This window comes from Gadus chalcogrammus, chromosome 5 (assembly GCF_026213295.1).
Source record: "Gadus chalcogrammus isolate NIFS_2021 chromosome 5, NIFS_Gcha_1.0, whole genome shotgun sequence".
Classification (NCBI taxonomy): domain Eukaryota; kingdom Metazoa; phylum Chordata; class Actinopteri; order Gadiformes; family Gadidae; genus Gadus; species Gadus chalcogrammus.
This window is the reverse complement of record NC_079416.1, coordinates 6,432,396-6,449,970: the sequence shown is the minus strand read 5'-3', so window position 1 is coordinate 6,449,970 and position 17,575 is coordinate 6,432,396. Positions and strand designations below refer to the sequence as shown.

The following is a 17,575-nucleotide window of genomic DNA, read 5'->3' as shown; positions in this document are numbered from 1 at the left end:
TTCTGTTTCAAAGCACTGAAAATGGGATTGTTGTAAGATTTTTGGTTTATTTATTTTTTAACATTTTTTTGGTGAAGCACTGCTTCACCTGTAGTCTTATAGAAGCCTCCACTGCTCCAAACTCTATTTGTGAAACATGCAGACGGCCTAGTGAGACTGCCAGCAGGCAGCAGCAAAGAGATGTAGCGACCTCGGTTTATTTCTTCAGCTTTCACATACACACAAACACGCACACAGGGTGCTTGGTCTTTTTTTTGTTTTGTCGTTGTCTGTTAAACCGCCAAGTGGAGCGACGTGTCTGGGAAGCTGGCCTCTTGGTCTGAGCCTGTGGAGGCATCGCTTCTCGGCCTTTTGGCTAAGATCAAGTGTAGTATCTGTTCTTATCAGTTTAATATCTGATACGTCCCCTACCCGGGGACCATATATTAAATTGATTTTTGGAACTGGGAGATGGAAAAGGGGCTTGCTCCGTCCACTCCACGCATCGACCTGGTATTGCAGTACCTCCAGGACCGGTGCACCCCTCTCTCACTGTGAAAAACAAAACTAAACTCCTCCTGAGTCCTGAGAGTAGTGGTGCCGAGATGATGCCTCATGAAACGTCAAAGCCTCGCAGCCAGATGAACCATCAAAGTGGTTCGACCTCGAAGCTTCAAATTAGTACGCTAGGGACACCTAGTGGTGAAATTATGATGAAAGAAAGAGTTTCCTGTGATGATGTGATGTTTGCTTCGTACAACATCACAACGTTTAAGAATTAAAGTCATTTCAGTGATACGTGTGAGTTTGCCGTTCATAAATATCTCCCGAGCTCATGGTAGAGAACAAATCATTTGACCTAGATTTTAAGTCATCCCGGGCAAAATAGATTGTCTCAGTAGCCTACTAATAATTGTAATAATAGAACTGCATGATGACTGAGAATGAGTGTGATTAATTACATAGCCATAAAAGTGATCTTGGAACTGGGTAGGGTCTTCTTTTTGTAAAAATGTGCCAATTGTGAACCCATATCGCGCAACAGCCCGAGATGAAGCCTCGAACGTCACGCGCCACGTCATTTCGCCTATGTGATACGGAGCTTCGCTGGGGGAGGAGCCGAGGTACTCGACACACGCCCCGATGCCTCGACGCAAACCATAACATCACTACCTGAGAGTACACCCGTCCGCCTGTAGACAATAAAGTGTCATTTACAATTCATAAACGCACTGTTTACAATTATTCCAACGATATTCTGTTGTTTAAGAAAGAAAAAAGGATTCTTTCTGTGGCGGGTCGATAACTCGGATCTCCAGGTTTCCTTTCGTTATGCTTCCATCACGCTGATTTCAGATTCGCCTGTCATCGTGTGACCGGTGGTCTACAGTGTTTATTAAAGTCTACATCTCCGAATGCTTTGCAACCGTTCTCCACGGGAACAAGCGTGGGCATCGTTCAGCCCACCTGAACGTGTACAACTCATACTTACCTGGCAAGGGAGATACCACGATCAAGAAGGTGGTTCACCCATAGCGAGGCTCAGCCATTGCACTGAGGCTGTTGCTGACCCGTGCGAATTCCCCAAATGTGGGAATCTCGATTGCATAATTTCTGGTAGTGGGGGACTGCGTTCGCGCTCTCCCCTGATCATGTTGTTCTAAAGAAATAATAGCTATGAATGGCTTCATCGCGCTGACTAATGCCGTCCATCCCACGTTTTGCAACGCTACGTTTTTCAAAAGATCACGCAAACGATCACGCCCAAGCAGTGTAATGCATTACATTCAGATGTGGAACTCTGAGTCTGGAATAACGTAGTCATTCATTCATTCATTCATTCATTCATTATGGATCAAATTATTGTTTCTGTACAAGTCCCGTCTCTGGCCACAGCAGCGCTCCCACTCATTATGGGTTCCTCCCAAGGGCGTAACCATGGTTTAGACATTGGGGGGGTCCAATTTTATTATTATTTGTTAAGTGCATTGCCTACAATTCTATATTTATATATGAAAATGTGGACATTTAGAACCTAGTTTCGAGGACTACATTGACCATTTGAATTCACATCTAAAGGAATAGTGTAATAATGTAATGTCTGCCCGCCCCCCCCCCCCACACACACACACATACACACACACTTTGTTTTGGTTAGCTGCTTACTGACCTTAAACACACCTACCAATTACAATTATGCTCTTCCAGTAGTACTGTAGCAAAAAGGATAGCTTCCAATGGAAAAATACCACATACCATGACCACATGTCATTATGTTATTTATCACCTGCATATCACCTGCATGTCCAGAGCATGTCCCTGTCTGGCCACTGCTTTCAGCATGCCTGTCAAGTTACTTACTGTCTGAAAAAAACTGCGTATGCTTGGCTGTTGGTCCAGTTTCTTCTGCTTTTAGGTAACCTCAAATCCTCCATTACTCAACTTTACTTTCTTGGCTCTCACTGAAGAAAGAGTGTGGGGTAACCATGACAACGCAGAAAGTCGCGAGGTGGTTTCAAACTAAAAGTGTACAATTAGGAGGGGGGATTCACACACTCAACAAACGGAAATAAATTGAAAATAAATAAGACATAACCAGTGATGTTGATAGGTTTTCAATGTAGTGAGTCCCGGGACCCACAGGTGGCGAGTTGGGTGGGTCCCTGAGAAATTCAATGGGTCCCGACTCCCCAGTTTAAAAAATGTGTTTCTTTTTATTATTATTCTATTTCTTAAATGAAATTAATAATGTTAAACTCCTTGATGGTGGTATGATATGGTTAGAGCTGGAGTACTCAACCGTTCATGTTTAACACTAGAAACGCCGGGCCATTTTACTTACTCCTAGCGCCGCAAGAGGGCTAAGTAATTTTAATGAGCTGTGCATTTGCACATAATGATCACTAGGTGGCGCCAATGAGCTATTACCGCGCGAGCGCCACATTGTGTGTGTGTGGTGTGTGTGTGGTGTGTGTGTGTGTGGTGTGTGTGTGTGTGTGTGTGTGTGTCACAAGCCTAGTCCTCACGATTTTGTCATAAATGTACATATATTCAATCAGAAGGATTGCAAAAAAAAATCCTGTTTGATTGCTCATTCGACACGAATGAGCACAGCATCGAGCAGTGGAAACGTGGGTTTATTTACTATGAAGTTCGTATTTTTAATTGTTGAAATGAAATCAGCGGTGACGAGCTAGTGGTAGCGGCTAAATTAGCATGTCGCGATACCTTGTACAGGGGATCACGTCTGCGCCGAGTAGATGCGCAGAGGGTTGAAACAGCGCTTGTCCGATCTGCTCACAAGAAGGTTTCTTTGGCCAGTTACTGTGATTAAACACGAGTTGTTTAATGTTCACATGTATCGTTTTTCATGGGGAAAATGAGATGCGTCCCCAGGACGCATGGATAGTGAGTTTAGTGCGTCCTTTCAGATTTTAATGCGTCAGGGACGCAGGACGCGTACCTAGCAACATCACTGCATAACAAGAGACCGATCCATTGACAGGGTTCATAAAAGAGAACATATATTTTAATTTTATCCTGCTGTATATTGGGGGGGACAGGTTAGTATTTTCTCAACATTGGGGGGACACGACCCCCCCAAAGAATGCGTGGTTACGCCCTTGGTTTCCTCCTGTATAAAAGTTTGTATGGACAAGACAATAATTGCTTACGGCCATACCACCCTGAGCACGCGCGATCTCGTCTGATCTCGGAGGCTAAGCAGGGTCAACTCGAGCTCATTGGCTGCAATAGAGTTCCGGGTGTTGACGTTGTTGGGGCGGGGAAAACGTGGCACCACCATTTTGGCAGTATTCGGCAGACTGGCGCTCTTGTGGTGGAGCAGACATGGTCGATAACTGTTGTGCACCAGGTTGCACAAATAAACGAGGCAAAAATAAATGTACGTCGTTCTACCGCATTCCTAAAGATGCGGAGAGGCGAGCTAAGTGGATCAGCGCCATTAAAAGAGCCAGGAGCAAGCAAAAAAAGACTGAAAATGGGACCCCCGGCTGTTGGATTCCGCTTGTGCAGCGATCACTTCATATCAGGTAAGTTACAGAATACAAAGCTTGGCAGCTTAGCGTCATTATTAATAGGCTATAATTGTGGTCAGGCGCGTATCAGACGCGGGGATGAGTACGATGCATCCCCTCACTTCTATTGGAAGGCCATTCCATCCCCTCCACTTTGTTCGTCAATCCTCACAAAAATCAGCTTTTCTAATAAAAAATAGTAAACGTTCGCCTGTTGTATGCAATTTAAAATGGTTGCTATGATTGCATCCCTCTGTATCAAATTATCACTCCCAAATCCCAGCGCTACAATTGACGTTACGTAGACTAAACAGCTTGCGCAGCCTGCAGAAAGCGCTGGCAGCGGTGCTCCCGAGACCCACTGCCTGAGAGCTCAGCGCGGTGACCGCGGTCATTCAAGCAGTTTCTCACAGATTGCTGTGCCTAACTGTTCGTGCTGCATACTGACTTGACGCCTTCAATGAAAAGGTAGAATTGAATCACTGTTTTAGATCAGCATCATTCACTGCCTGTAATGAAGGCAACATTTTCAGGCATATTAAGCGATTAAAGCGATTAAGCGATTAATTATTTATCATTAATAGATGCAAGGTTCATGGCTCTCTATTCAAGAGCTAGTTACCTCCTAGCATAGATCCCATTCATTCTTCCGACGGGAACTAAGCCTACTTTAGTTTTAAAACTGTTTTATTTTTTCGTGCAATATAGCCAATGATGCCGAAAACTAAAAGAAAAAGACAGGGGACTATAGACGGCTTTTTCAAGAGAAAACAAGTAAGTTGACTTCTCTCCCTCTGCAGACACTGACGTGCTTGCAAGTTGCAAGCTATAGGCTATCTGTTTCGAGTGCTACCGCGGTTGGGATGCACAGGTTTGACTAGGCTACAGGTAGCCTTTACGGAGAGTAGAGATCCTCTTGCGATTCGTCATTTTCAAACCTTGAGAAACGCACTTCAATCTACAAGGTGTATTACTGAAAATATACACAAAGTATGTGTCACAGCAATCAACTTAGGCCTACTGGTTTAATGAATGTGAATGAATGCTGTGATACACGAAAATCCGGAGAATTGTGCGATTCGCTTTCTCAGCACACTTGAACGTGAAATGTCCTCAACAGTGTGTCAAGGGTTCATCTTGTTTTCTTAGAACATTAGAAGCATGCAAGTGCGTTCCATTCGATCAGACACGTTTTATTTTCAGTTAGGCTACTGTATATCAGTAATACCACACCATAAACATAAGCCCAACATTATACATAGATCATAGATAGGTCTCAGCATGAAATGGAGAACATTTGAAGTTGAACTTGACCACTGGTTTGACAGCCTGCACTCTGTGTGTCATACATAATAACATCACTACATACAAGTAACAAACGCTCTAGCCAAATGTCATTAGAGCTACAGTTATTGAACATTCATGCAACAGCCTCAAGTGGCTTTACAAATGTTTTGTCTCTGCTCATTATGACAAACTAATTGTTCTGCAATCATTTTCCTGTCCAACAGATCCAGCTTGTGCTTTTGAACATAACACACGGTTACACTGTTGAGACATGTTTGTGTCATTGTACTTCGCATCCATGTTTTCAGCCTTCAGAGGCTGCTGAAGCTCCTTTCAGCTTTATCACACTGTGTGTGTGTGTGTGTGTGTGTGTGTGTGTGTGTGTGTGTGTGTGTGGTTGTGTGTGTGTGTGTGTGTGTGTGTGTGTGTGTGTGTGTATCAAACAAACACACAATGAGTCAACACACACACACACCCACACACACACACACACACACACACCAACACACACCAACCCGGTATCACGCCAAGGCGTAAAATAGATACGTCGTCCACATCGCAAGGCGTGTTCAGGTTGACGCTTTGTCTGACCAAAGCGTCACCCTGAACACGCGTCCTTCTCCATTCGAAATGAATGGGGGAATAGCACCAACAGGGGGCGATACGTTCTCCTAGCATTTGGTGAAATTGTTACGTAGCCATATTAATCGTTATTATCTGAAAGGGAATGCAATATTTTAGGACAGATACACCATTAAACGTTTTCTAATGACATTTCTAGCGAGAAATGTACATTTTCCTTGCATAATCTTCAATCAGTGAATGTGTATGATCTTTATTAATCTTTATGATCTGAATGGGAAATACAATATTTAGGATCGATTCACCGTTAAACGTGTTTCTAATAACATTTCTAGCGAGAAATACTTTTACTTGCATAATCTTCAGTCAGTGATTGTGTCTGATCTTTAGTTTTATAGTTATTAGGAAGATTTAATCGGCTCGCTCGCATGTTTCAACGACGTCAGGATGCTAGGGACGCTGCTTTCGCTAAACTAGCAGCTCACGTGTTTCCTGCGTTTGTGTTATTAAACCGTTACTTTATGTAACTTTGAATGATTTGTAATAACCACAGGCGAGGTATTGAGCGAAGTAAGCTTGATAGCAGGTTTATTGGGTTCCACAATCGGATAGGCAGGCACAGCTCCACCGGAAAACTACAACAACCAAAACTCCCGTCCGGAAGGAAACCCCCGGAACCCCCTCTCAGAAGGCCCGCCCCTTCCTCCCAAACCCTGTGACGCTACAATGTCATCTTGTTAGAAACATAGATATATATAGAACACTGTTCTATATAATCTATGGTTAGAAACACGTTTATCTGAGAGCCAACCCAGTCGCCAAAAGCATACGTTGACAGTGTACGTTTTCGTGAACACTGGATTACGTCGCATTTCAACATAAAATAGCGTGCTAAGCACACACACACACACACTGCAGAAATGCTCCGGAACAGATCTGGATCCACCATGGCCAAAATAATTGTCATGAATAGCATGAATAGATTCATGCATTATCATTCAACTTGAACATGTGTTTTTACAGTTTAGAGTGGTGGAGGGATGACGTATGTTGGCCAACCGGAAGTGAGCGTCGACCTGGGTTTCCATGGTTTCCCTTGACAAAAGCCAACGGGTTTTTTCCATTGGCTCTAAAAACCACGCGGCAAAGGAGCAGCCGTAAATTGTTTTGTTTTTTGTCGTAAACTGGGGTCCGACGGTTAAAAAATAGACAGATATTCCGAGGTATCCTTAAAAGGCAGCTTGGATGTTTTTATTTTGCAGTTTAGACTTCTTCTATAACCTATTTTTGAAAGCAAAACACCAAGCTCAATGATTTAACGAGCAGGGTTATTTGAAACAATTTATTAAATATTATTTTGAGAGGTCATTCCTTCTCCTGAGTTTGCTTCCTATTTATGTCTAAGTACAACACTGTCCACAAGCATCACCCCCCCCCTCCCATATGGATTTGGAGAATTGTTTGCCACATCCCAGTGGTGGAGGTATCATATATATGAAAGAGGGCATTCAATACTACAATGATCAATTAGGAGGCCGAAGTCCTAAAGGATGCAATAGGTGACCCTGAACACGCCTTGCGATGTGGACAGACTCTATTTTACGCCTTGGCGTGATACCGGGTTGCACACACACACACACACACACACACACACACACACACACACACCACACACACACACACACACACCACACACACACACACCACACACACACACACCCTCTCTGACACTGCCACAGCCCAGGCCACCAGGTCTCATGTCACTGTTAGGTGACTGGGTCGACAACATTCAAGTTAGCTGTACTTTGAGGTCTCTTATATATCAAAGGGGGTCTCAAAGGACGCATACGCTTCTACCTGTGGCTCCGCCCTACAGGAAATGACTCGGCAAGTGCTCCATCTCGTTGCACCTGCACCCAGCGCTCGCTTGCAAGATTTTGGCCTGAAGTTTCTTCCCACACCTACACCGTAGCCATCTAACCTGCATATCTGAGAATCAGGCCTCTCTTTAATAATGAAAAAAAGTTATGAGAGAATACACATTCACTTTTGCTCATAAGCGGTTGGTGCCGGCTCCTTTTGACCTTTTGACCCCAGACTTCTGGGGGAATAGCTGAATCAATTCATTAGTCAATCGAAGCAAACGGGGCAAACAAGGTGTCCTTTGACATCTACGTTTCGAGGATTTGCAACAGTGCCACACATGATCATATTTGAATATGTTTCGGGGTAGTAATTAGCTGTCGAAATTGGAGGCCTTAATCAATAATGAGCAGCTATTGATTTGCTTCCCGATTGAAATTTGTGCATGACACTCTAGCAAATGGCATGAACTCTAGTAACATGTTTTACATGGTACACCTAGGTCTAGGACATGATCTCGGTGTAGCAAGAAGGCGAGCTTGATCTCATTGGACTCAGCTTAACGTGTAGATGTTAAATAACATGTAATTTGTCAAAAATCTCCATCGGGAAGCAAATCTATAGCTGGTCATTATTGATAAAGGCCTCCAAAATCGACGCTAATTACTACCCCGAAACATATTCAAATATGATCATGTGTGGCACTGTTGCAATCGCCTCGAAACGTAGATGTCAAAGGACACCTTGTTTGCCCCGTTACGCCACCGGGAAAATATTTTCATACTTCTAATGATTGATTCATATTTTAAGGTTCTCGGAGTGAGACTTTAAGCGGCTGCAGCAGAAGTGCTGAGACGAAAGATGATATCAAGACATTTATAGAATATTCCCATTCACATTATGATTCTTCGTCATAACATCCGACCAAACATCCTTTACAGTCACCGAGCGAGGATTATGAAAGGGGGCCTGCCCGTAATTCCGACGCCTCATTGTTCCGACGTCTCAATGTTCCGAAATATTTCCCATTAGATCGACATGCCACTATTCCGACGGTTTAATGTTCCGAAAACGAAACCCATTGGTCCGAAGGTCCGTTTGTCCGACTTTCAAAAAGGAGGAGCATTAGGCCGACAGTTCAATATGCTGAATAGGAAAAAGAGTTGTATACCTCGCTCGCTCCCTCTCTCTCTCTCTTCCCTCTCTCTCTCTCCCTTTCTCTCTCCCCTCTCTCTCTCACTCTCTCACTCCACTCTGTGTGTGTGTGTGTGTGTGTGTGTGTGTGTGTGTGGTGTGTGTGTTTGTGTGGTGTGTGTGTGGTGTGTGTGTGTGTTGTGTGGTGTGTGTGTTGTGTGTGTGTTCGTGCCCGTGTTGAGAATTAGACCTCCGCTCTCTGTCCATGGGCTACAACACCGTGTCGAAATGAAGTGAAGCGTTGTCTTTTTGCTCTCCAAAATTCATTGTGAACGTGATATGTAGGCCTAGGTTGTATTTTGGAGACAGAGAGAGAGTGAGAGTGAGATAGAGAGGGAGCGAGCGAGGTATAAAACTCTTTTTTTTCTCCTAATGCGCCTCCTTTTTGAAAAGTCGGACTAACAGACCTTCGGACCAATGGGTTTCGTTTCGGAACATTGAACCGTCGGAATAGTGGCATGTCGATCTAATGGGAAATATTCGGAACATTGAGACGTCGGAACAATGAGGCGTCGGAATTACGGCATGGCACCTATGAAAGTCAGGCCCCCTCTTCCTGCACTCGGGTCCGGGCCAAGTTTCGGGCAGGAAGGGCCACCCCTTCCTGCCCTCGGGGTCCGACCGGGCCAAGTTTCGGTGCGGGGGGGGTCCCAGTTAGGCCTTAGAATAAGGTATTCAAATTTCAGGGCGGTAGGACGTTCCTATCTCAAAAACTGTTTTTTCCACCACATTCTGAACCATTAGGTCTTGCAGGTAACACTTCTGAGGGGCTTTGTCCAAATGACAGTCCATTGGGAAAACTTTTTTTCTCTAAGGGCTAGAACTCCCAAATCTCGATATGTCGTTCTCGGGGCCCCGGGAAATGTGTGTAAACATTTTAGCCTCCCTAGCTATCTCGAAAAGGCCGGAAAAGGGGCGTGACCTCCAACAGTACAGTAAATGTACAAAGACAGAGGTTAGTTTCTAGTCCCCATTTTTTGTGGGATGGAGGTGTACATTTGGCTTAAGGTTGTAGACACAGCTGGCCTGTGGCCACGTTTTTAAAGTCTGGGGTCAAAAGGTCAAAAGGAGCCGGCACCACAACTTTTTATTATGAGATAACAAAAAGTTAATGTGTATTTCTCTCGTACTTTTTGTCATTATTAAAGAGAAGCCTGATTCTCAGATATGCGTGTTCGATGGCTAGGGTGTAGGTCTGGGAAGAACTTCAGGCCAAAATCTTGCAAGCGAGCCGCTGGGTGCAGGTGCAACGAGATGGAGCACTTGCCGAGTCATTTCCTGTAGGGCTGGAGCCACAGATTCAGACTTTATTGTCATTGTGCAACTTGTACAATGAAATTGGGGGTGGTGCTCACTACCCATAGTGCAAAATAAATAAAGCAGTGCAAAAAGCAAAAATACAAACACAAACAGCAATAGGCACAATAAATGTAAATATGCAGACATAACATATAAGTAAAATAATAAATATGGTAGAGGATTTCACATGTCCATTGGGGGGGGGGGGGGGGGGTCAGGCGTTAAGTAGACGAATTGCCCAGGGGTAGAAGGTATTCCTCAGCCTGTTTGTCCGGCTCCCAAGGGACCTGTATCTCCTACCCGAAGGGAGGAGTTGGAAGAAGCCATGGCCGGGTGTGATGGGTCACTCAGGTTGAAGCGTATGAGTCCTTTGAGACCCCCTTTGATAAAAGGGGTTCTCAAATGTTGACCCTCAGTCACCTACATCATCACTTGCCGTGCATCACCCAAGTGGGTGCTACACACTGGTGGTAGTTAGTGAGGTCCCCCCCCCTTCACTGTAGGCGTCTTTGAGTGTCTAGAAAAGCGCTAAATATTCAATGAATTATTATTATTATTATTATTATTACTTCCTTTAGGGCTTCGGCCTCCTAATTGATCATTGTAGTATAATTGAATGCCCTCTTTCATATATATGATACCTCCACCACTGGGACGTGGCAACAATTCTCCAATCCATATGGGGAGGGGGGGTGATGCTTGTGGACAGTGTTGTACACCAGACTAAATAGGAAGCAAACTCAGGAGAAGGAATGACCTCTCACAAATATATATTAATAAATTGTTTCAAATAACCCTGCCTCGTTAAATCATTGAGCTTGGTGTTTTGCTTTCAAAAAGGTTATAGAAGAAGTCTAAACTGCAGAAAATAAAACATCCAAGCTGCCTTTTAAGGATACCTCGGAATATCTGTCTATTTTTTAACCGTCGGTCCCCAGTTTACGACAAAAACAACACAATTTACGGCAGCTCCTTTGCCGCGTGGTTTTTAGAGCCAATGGAAAAACCCGTTGGCTTTTTGTCAAGGGAAACCATGGAAACCCAGGTCGACGCTCACTTCCGGGTTGGCCAACATACGTCATCCCTCCACCACTCTATACTGTAAAACACATGTTCAAGTTGAATGATAATGCATGAATCTATTCATACTATTCATGACAATTATTTTGGCCATGGTGGATCCGATCTGTTCCGGAGCATTTCTGCACCTCGGGCAACAGCGCAGGGTGCCAGGTCCTGCCTGCAAAAAACGTCCTGCCCACATACCGTTCAACATCCACCCAAAATGTCCTAGAAGCAGCCCAAGTTGTTGTTGTTTAGCAGCGAAATGCATTGTGTGTGTGTGGTGTGTGTGTGTGTGTTGTGTGTGTGTGTGTGTGTGTGTGGTGTGGTGGTGTGTGTGTGTGTGTGTGTGTGTGTGGTGTGTGTTGGGGTGCGTACGTGCGTGTGCTTGTGTGTGGTGTGTGTACGTGTGCTTAGCACGCTATTTTATGTTGAAATGCGACGTAATCCAGTGTTCACGAAAACGTACACTGTCAACGTATGCTTTTGGCGACTGGGTTGGCTCTCAGATAAACGTGTTTCTAACCATAGATATATAGAACAGTGTTCTATATATATCTATGTTTCTAACAAGATGAATTGTAGCGTCACAGGGTTGGGAGGAAGGGGCGGGCCTTCTGAGAGGGGGTTCCGGGGGTTTTCCTTCCGGACGGGAGTTTTGGTTGTTGTAGTTTTCCGGTGGAGCTGTGCCTGCCTATCCGATTGTGGAACCCAATAAACCTGCTATCAAGCTTACTTCGCTCAATACCTCGCCTGTGGTTATTACAATCATTAAAGTTACATAAAGTAACGGTTTAATAACACAAACGCAGGAAACACGTGAGCTGCTAGTTTAGCGAAAGCAGCGTCCCTAGCATCCTGACGTCGTTGAAACATGCGAGCGAGCCGATTAAATCTTCCTAATAACTATAAAACTAAAGATCAGACACAATCACTGACTGAAGATTATGCAAGTAAAAAGTATATTTCTCGCTAGAAATGTTATTAGAAACACGTTTAACGGTGAACGATCCTAAAATATTGTATATCCCATTCAGATCATAAAGATTAATAAAGATCATACACATTCACTGATTGAAGATTATGCAAGGAAAATGTACATTTCTCGCTAGAAATGTCATTAGAAACACGTTTAATGGTGTATCTGTCCTAAAATATTGCATTTCCCATTCAGATAACGATTAATATGGCTACGTAACAATTTCACCAAATGCTAGGAGAACGTATCGCCCCCTTTGGTGCTATTCCCCCATTCATTTCGAATGGAGAAGGACGCGTGTTCAGGGTGACGCTTTGGTCAGCAAAGCGTCAACCTGAACGCCTTGCGATGTGGACAGACGTATCATTTTACGCCTTGGCGTGATACCGGGTTGCACACACACACACACACACACACACACACACACACACAGTGTATCTGCTCGCATTTCTTCGCATTTCTTGTAGGCCTAGATGTATGTAAAAGTTCATATAATTGATCATCGCTATTTGGAATGATTATTTCTTCGCCTATTCCAGAACACCCCCACTTTTGGAAAGCTTGATACGCCCCTGATTGTGGTTTCGGATCAGTTTAATACTACAGTGTGCACAGTGATCTGGGAGCAGCTTTATGAGGCTGTGCTTCTGCATGGACATGTACAGCATCATAAATCCCCTGCATGTTAATGGGTTGATGTGCAATGAGATAGATGAACAGCAATGCTGAACAGTGCATGATACAGCCAGCACAGTTAAATGACACAAAGAAATAAATAACACTATTTATTTAGCTTCTATTTCTACTCAGGGAAGATTCAAAGTGAGCAATCAAACCCTGGTTGGATGTGTCATTTAGCCCTTTGAGTGTGGTGTATGTGATAATGCGTAGCATAGCTCAGGGCAGACATTGTAGGCATCAGCTCTAGCCAAAGGCCAGGTTCAATGAAGTGGACTGAAATATGTTCCCACCTGAATGGTGCTTTGGCTGTGCAGTTCACATGCACAGTTTGTCCACATGCACCTATTCATCCCCCAGCGATTGTAGCCCAGCTTCTTTTAGGTTTTAGATTTTAGATATGTTAAGTTTAAGTCTACCTTCCTTTTTTTACGTGAACTTGCCTCACTGTTTAAATAATGTCTGCCTCTGACTCATCAATTGTTTACTTATATTCCTCAGGGCCCGAAAGGACCAAGAGGTGAAAGGGTAAGCCACTATCAAACTCATTAATTATGACAAGATGCATGACAATGCCATGTTTGCTGGATAGAAACTTTCATGAAGTTTATCGGGTTGATATATGATGACGCCGATTGACCTTTCAACTTGAATAGGCCACACCCCTTTGTTTACATCAGGCACAGCCTAAAGCCCTCCGCCGTGATAATATAACATAATAATGGACCAATCTCTGCTGCACGACGGCTGAAAATAACCTGAACTACAAATATTTGTTGTATATTATTTTTTTCTGACTTTGGCTCACATATCCAGACAAATTCATATTTATCTTTTCTAAACTTTATTAACAATAATAAAACAATTTAGTAAAAGGACATGACGCTTTTATTCAAGTTGAGACCAAACCGAGCTCCACAGCCGAACACAGCTGGGACTCTGGCAGCGTCCCAGCAGACACGGTGGCTGTGTGTCAATCAGTGGTAATCAACGGAGACTAACCCAAGGCCTTCCTCCACAGGGACCCCAGGGCCCTGACGGGAGGGACGGCAGACCTGGCAACCCCGGCCCTGCTGGGCCCCCAGGACCCCCTGGCCTCGGCGAGTAAGTATCCTATAGGGGCCGACTTGGTCAACTGCTGGGTGGGGGGACTGAAGGTGGATGTTGGTTCTAAAATGTGACTGTGTGGGGGACTGAAGGTGGATGTTGGTTCTAAAGTGCTGCTGGGTGGGGGAACTGAAGATGGATGTTGGTTCTAAAGTGTTCCTAGGTGGGGGAACTGAATGTTGATGAAGGCCTCTCAGTAAATAAGGTTAACCGCTGGTATATCCTATTGTAACCGTAAGGTATAGAAGCTACAGGAAGATGCTGATTTGCTGTTCATCTGTTTGATAAACGATCAAGCCCTTAAACTCACCTGACCCAAATTCTGGCACAATTATAGCAATGGAACAGACAATAACCTATGATTAGAAAATAAGTATATTGTATTGTATGAATTTTTATATGTATATTTTGTCTCTTATTCTGGTTTTTATTTTTCACTCCAACAGAACTTTGCTGCTCAGTATGATCACAACAAAGGCGCTGATATTGGTCCCGGCCCCATGGTGAACACACACACACACACACCACACACACCACACCACACACACACACACACACACACACACCACACACACACACACACACACACACACACACACACACACACACACACACACACACACCACCAACACACACACACACACACACACACATGCACAAACTCTGAGACACACACACCTGCAGTTTTGTGGTAACTCTCCAACAATAACACTATGTATTCACACATACACATCACCACACAGAACTACCACTAAGAACCCATCGAAGTCTGAAGACCTTTCCATGTCAGAGCACACCTGTCAAATAGGTTTCCGCTACAGTGTTCACTGTCATTCCCAATCCATGGATTATTCCCATGGAGTTCTGGGATTTATGCCACTTTATGGCATGCATTCTCACCTTAGCTTTCAGTCCAGTCAATGGACTCATCGTCAAAGAAATACTTCCACACATTTCTGGACTACTGTAAGTGTGGTTTTATAACACAAAACCCTTTCTGTTGTATAGCATTCTGTCCTCAGCGGCATATCTTACTCACAGCCCACAACATGCACAGCCACTGGTGTTGGACATTGCTGTTGTTTGACCTTTGATTTCTTTCCTCTATCTCCAGGGAATGATGGGAATGAAAGGCCAACCTGGACTTCCCGGCCCCCCTGTAAGTACCCCCTCACCACACACACACACACACACACACACACACACACACACACACACACACACACACACACACACACACACACACACACACACACACACACACACACACACACACACACACACACACACACACATAGCTAGTTGATTTATAGCATGCAATTCGTGGGGCTGACAATGTCCTGTTTTTTATGCTGCTAAGCTAGCAAGTGCTAACGTAGTAGTAAACAAACCCAAGTTCGACGCTGAAATGTTTCTATTTATTTTGTAGGGAGAAGGAGTGATAATCCCTTGAGTCCGGACTTTGTTCCATCTCTTTTCAACTACGTTCCATCTCCAGAGAAGAGGAAAAGAAAAATGAGACTGGAGGTTTTCAACAGACGACAGGGAGCAAAGCTACAGAAGATGGAGCAGACAAAGCTATCTGCGAAAGCCATCCCTCCCAGGTGAATATTTAAGTTCCTTAACCTGGTCAACCCCACTTCCATGGACTTGGGAAAATTATAAACCAATTTTTTTTTGTACAATTCATTGTAGGTTTAATAACACCCAATGAGCTAAAAAACATAACATCTGTGACTGGGCTGAAATCATCACACACCTATACCGACTTGCATTTGGCAGCCACTGACTATGCATGTGATTGTCACTGTCATTGTCAATATCCCTGTCATTGTCTTTCTATTCATTTATTTATTACATTGTTTATTTATCATATACCGACTATAAAGCACTTTTGGATGTAAATGTGCTATACAAATACAATTTACTTACTTTCTTACTAACGAAAGCTAGTATACTGCAGAAAACAGAGAGTGACTGACAAAAGAATGACAAACTGTCATCAGTAGTGACAGTTTATACTACTTTTGTTTTCACCAGAGCATCAACAGATTGTCCCCAAGACTGCAACAAGGATCCTACTGCAGAGCAAAGTCCCACCACAGAGCCTTTGAAGGAATCTACCCATGAAGAACCTGGAAACGATGTCCAGCCTGTTCTCCATGAGGAGGATCCAGCAACCCCACCATGCACCACTGAAACCTGTGGTAAACGCGTCCAATCTCTTGAGCAAGAATGCCAAGCTCTGAGGACTGAAAATATGTTGTTGAAGGAAAAAATGAATAGGACTACACTGAATGAGATGAGCTTGCATAACGATGATAAAAGGGTTCATACTCTCACTGGTTTATCAGCATTCTCCATTCTCATGACAATTTTTCATATTGTGGCTCCTTTTCTCCAACTTAAATCTAGTTTAACATGTTTTCAGCAGTACATGTTAACTTTAATTAAGCTTAGAATGAACTTGTCCTTTGAGTTTTGGGCTTTTATTTTGACATTGACTCAACCACTGTTTCAAAGCTCTTCAAACACTGCATTAGTGTGATGCATTGTAGACTGGTGCCAAGTCTGGTGTTGTGGCCTGACAGAATACTTAAGAAAATCTCTTCCATATGCATTTCGAAACCGTAGCTTTGAAAAGACAGTTTGCATTATAGATTGTTTTGAAATATTTCTAGAGAAACCCAGTAGATTGCTAGCCAGTGCTCAGTGTTACTCATCATACAAATCACACCACACAATGAAATATTTAATTGCAATTTGCCCTCGAGGTTCCATTTGTTTCATTTCCGCTGGATGGGGAGGTCGCACAAGTGATATTTATCACAGAACAAAGTCACTTTTTATCTCATTTGCTCCCAGGGGACGTAGTTTTAGCGGACAGAGGTTGTCTGGTTAAAGAGTCCATTGAGAGATGCCAAGCTGAATTAAAAATTCCAGCATTTACTCGTGGATAGAAGCAGTTAGATCCTGCTGACTTGGAGAACACCAGACGTCTAGCCTCTCTTAGGATACATATTGAAAGAGTGATAGGAGTTCTCCGTCAAAAGTACACAGTCTTGCAAAGCACTGTCCCCATATGTTTCACGGACATAGACAGGGAAAATGATGTGGCCTACCTTGACAAGATGGTGAGCGTGTGTTGTGCACTTACAAATGTGTCTGAATCTCTGGTGTCCTTCCAGTGATGGGGATGTACAGTAAATTGAACTGATGTGACTGGCTACAGATGTGCTCAACCAGCAAATAAACCTTTGTGACTCACACTTCTTGCTTGCTTGTCGTGACATTATTTTTAATCACTCGCTATTCTGATGCGATCACATCGTTTCTCTTTGCAGATCAAGCTGCACATCCACCCATTCTAACTTGAGTTCCACCCAAACAGATATTTGTTCTGGTGTGTTTTATATGAATGACCCACCCATGTTTCATATCCCTGATTGCTACAGATATCTAATACAAATTATGGGGAAGAGAACAATATTGGTTTAACAACTGTTTA

At 43.7% G+C, this 17,575-nt stretch overlaps 1 long non-coding RNA gene and 2 other non-coding genes across 6 annotated transcripts; all 3 read left to right on the top strand.

Moving 5' to 3' along the window:
• The first annotated feature begins 335 nt into the window (after positions 1-335).
• Positions 336-526, top strand: LOC130383326 (U2 spliceosomal RNA). Its single transcript, XR_008895765.1, has one exon. It is a non-coding gene; the product is annotated as a U2 spliceosomal RNA (small nuclear RNA).
• A 937-nt stretch (positions 527-1,463) lies between these two features.
• LOC130383301 (U1 spliceosomal RNA) lies at positions 1,464-1,628 on the top strand. The gene has a single exon (XR_008895743.1). It is a non-coding gene; the product is annotated as a U1 spliceosomal RNA (small nuclear RNA).
• Positions 1,629-14,437: 12,809 nt separating this feature from the next.
• On the top strand, positions 14,438-16,886 carry LOC130383095 (uncharacterized). 4 transcript variants are annotated; one of them, XR_008895693.1, is made up of 4 exons: positions 14,438-14,570; positions 15,182-15,226; positions 15,497-15,671; positions 16,108-16,886. It is a non-coding gene; the product is annotated as an uncharacterized LOC130383095 (long non-coding RNA). The 4 variants fall into 4 exon arrangements; XR_008895691.1 differs by having other exon boundaries at positions 15,182-15,671; XR_008895694.1 differs by lacking the exon at positions 15,182-15,226 and having other exon boundaries at positions 14,440-14,570.
• Positions 16,887-17,575: the final 689 nt, after the last annotated feature.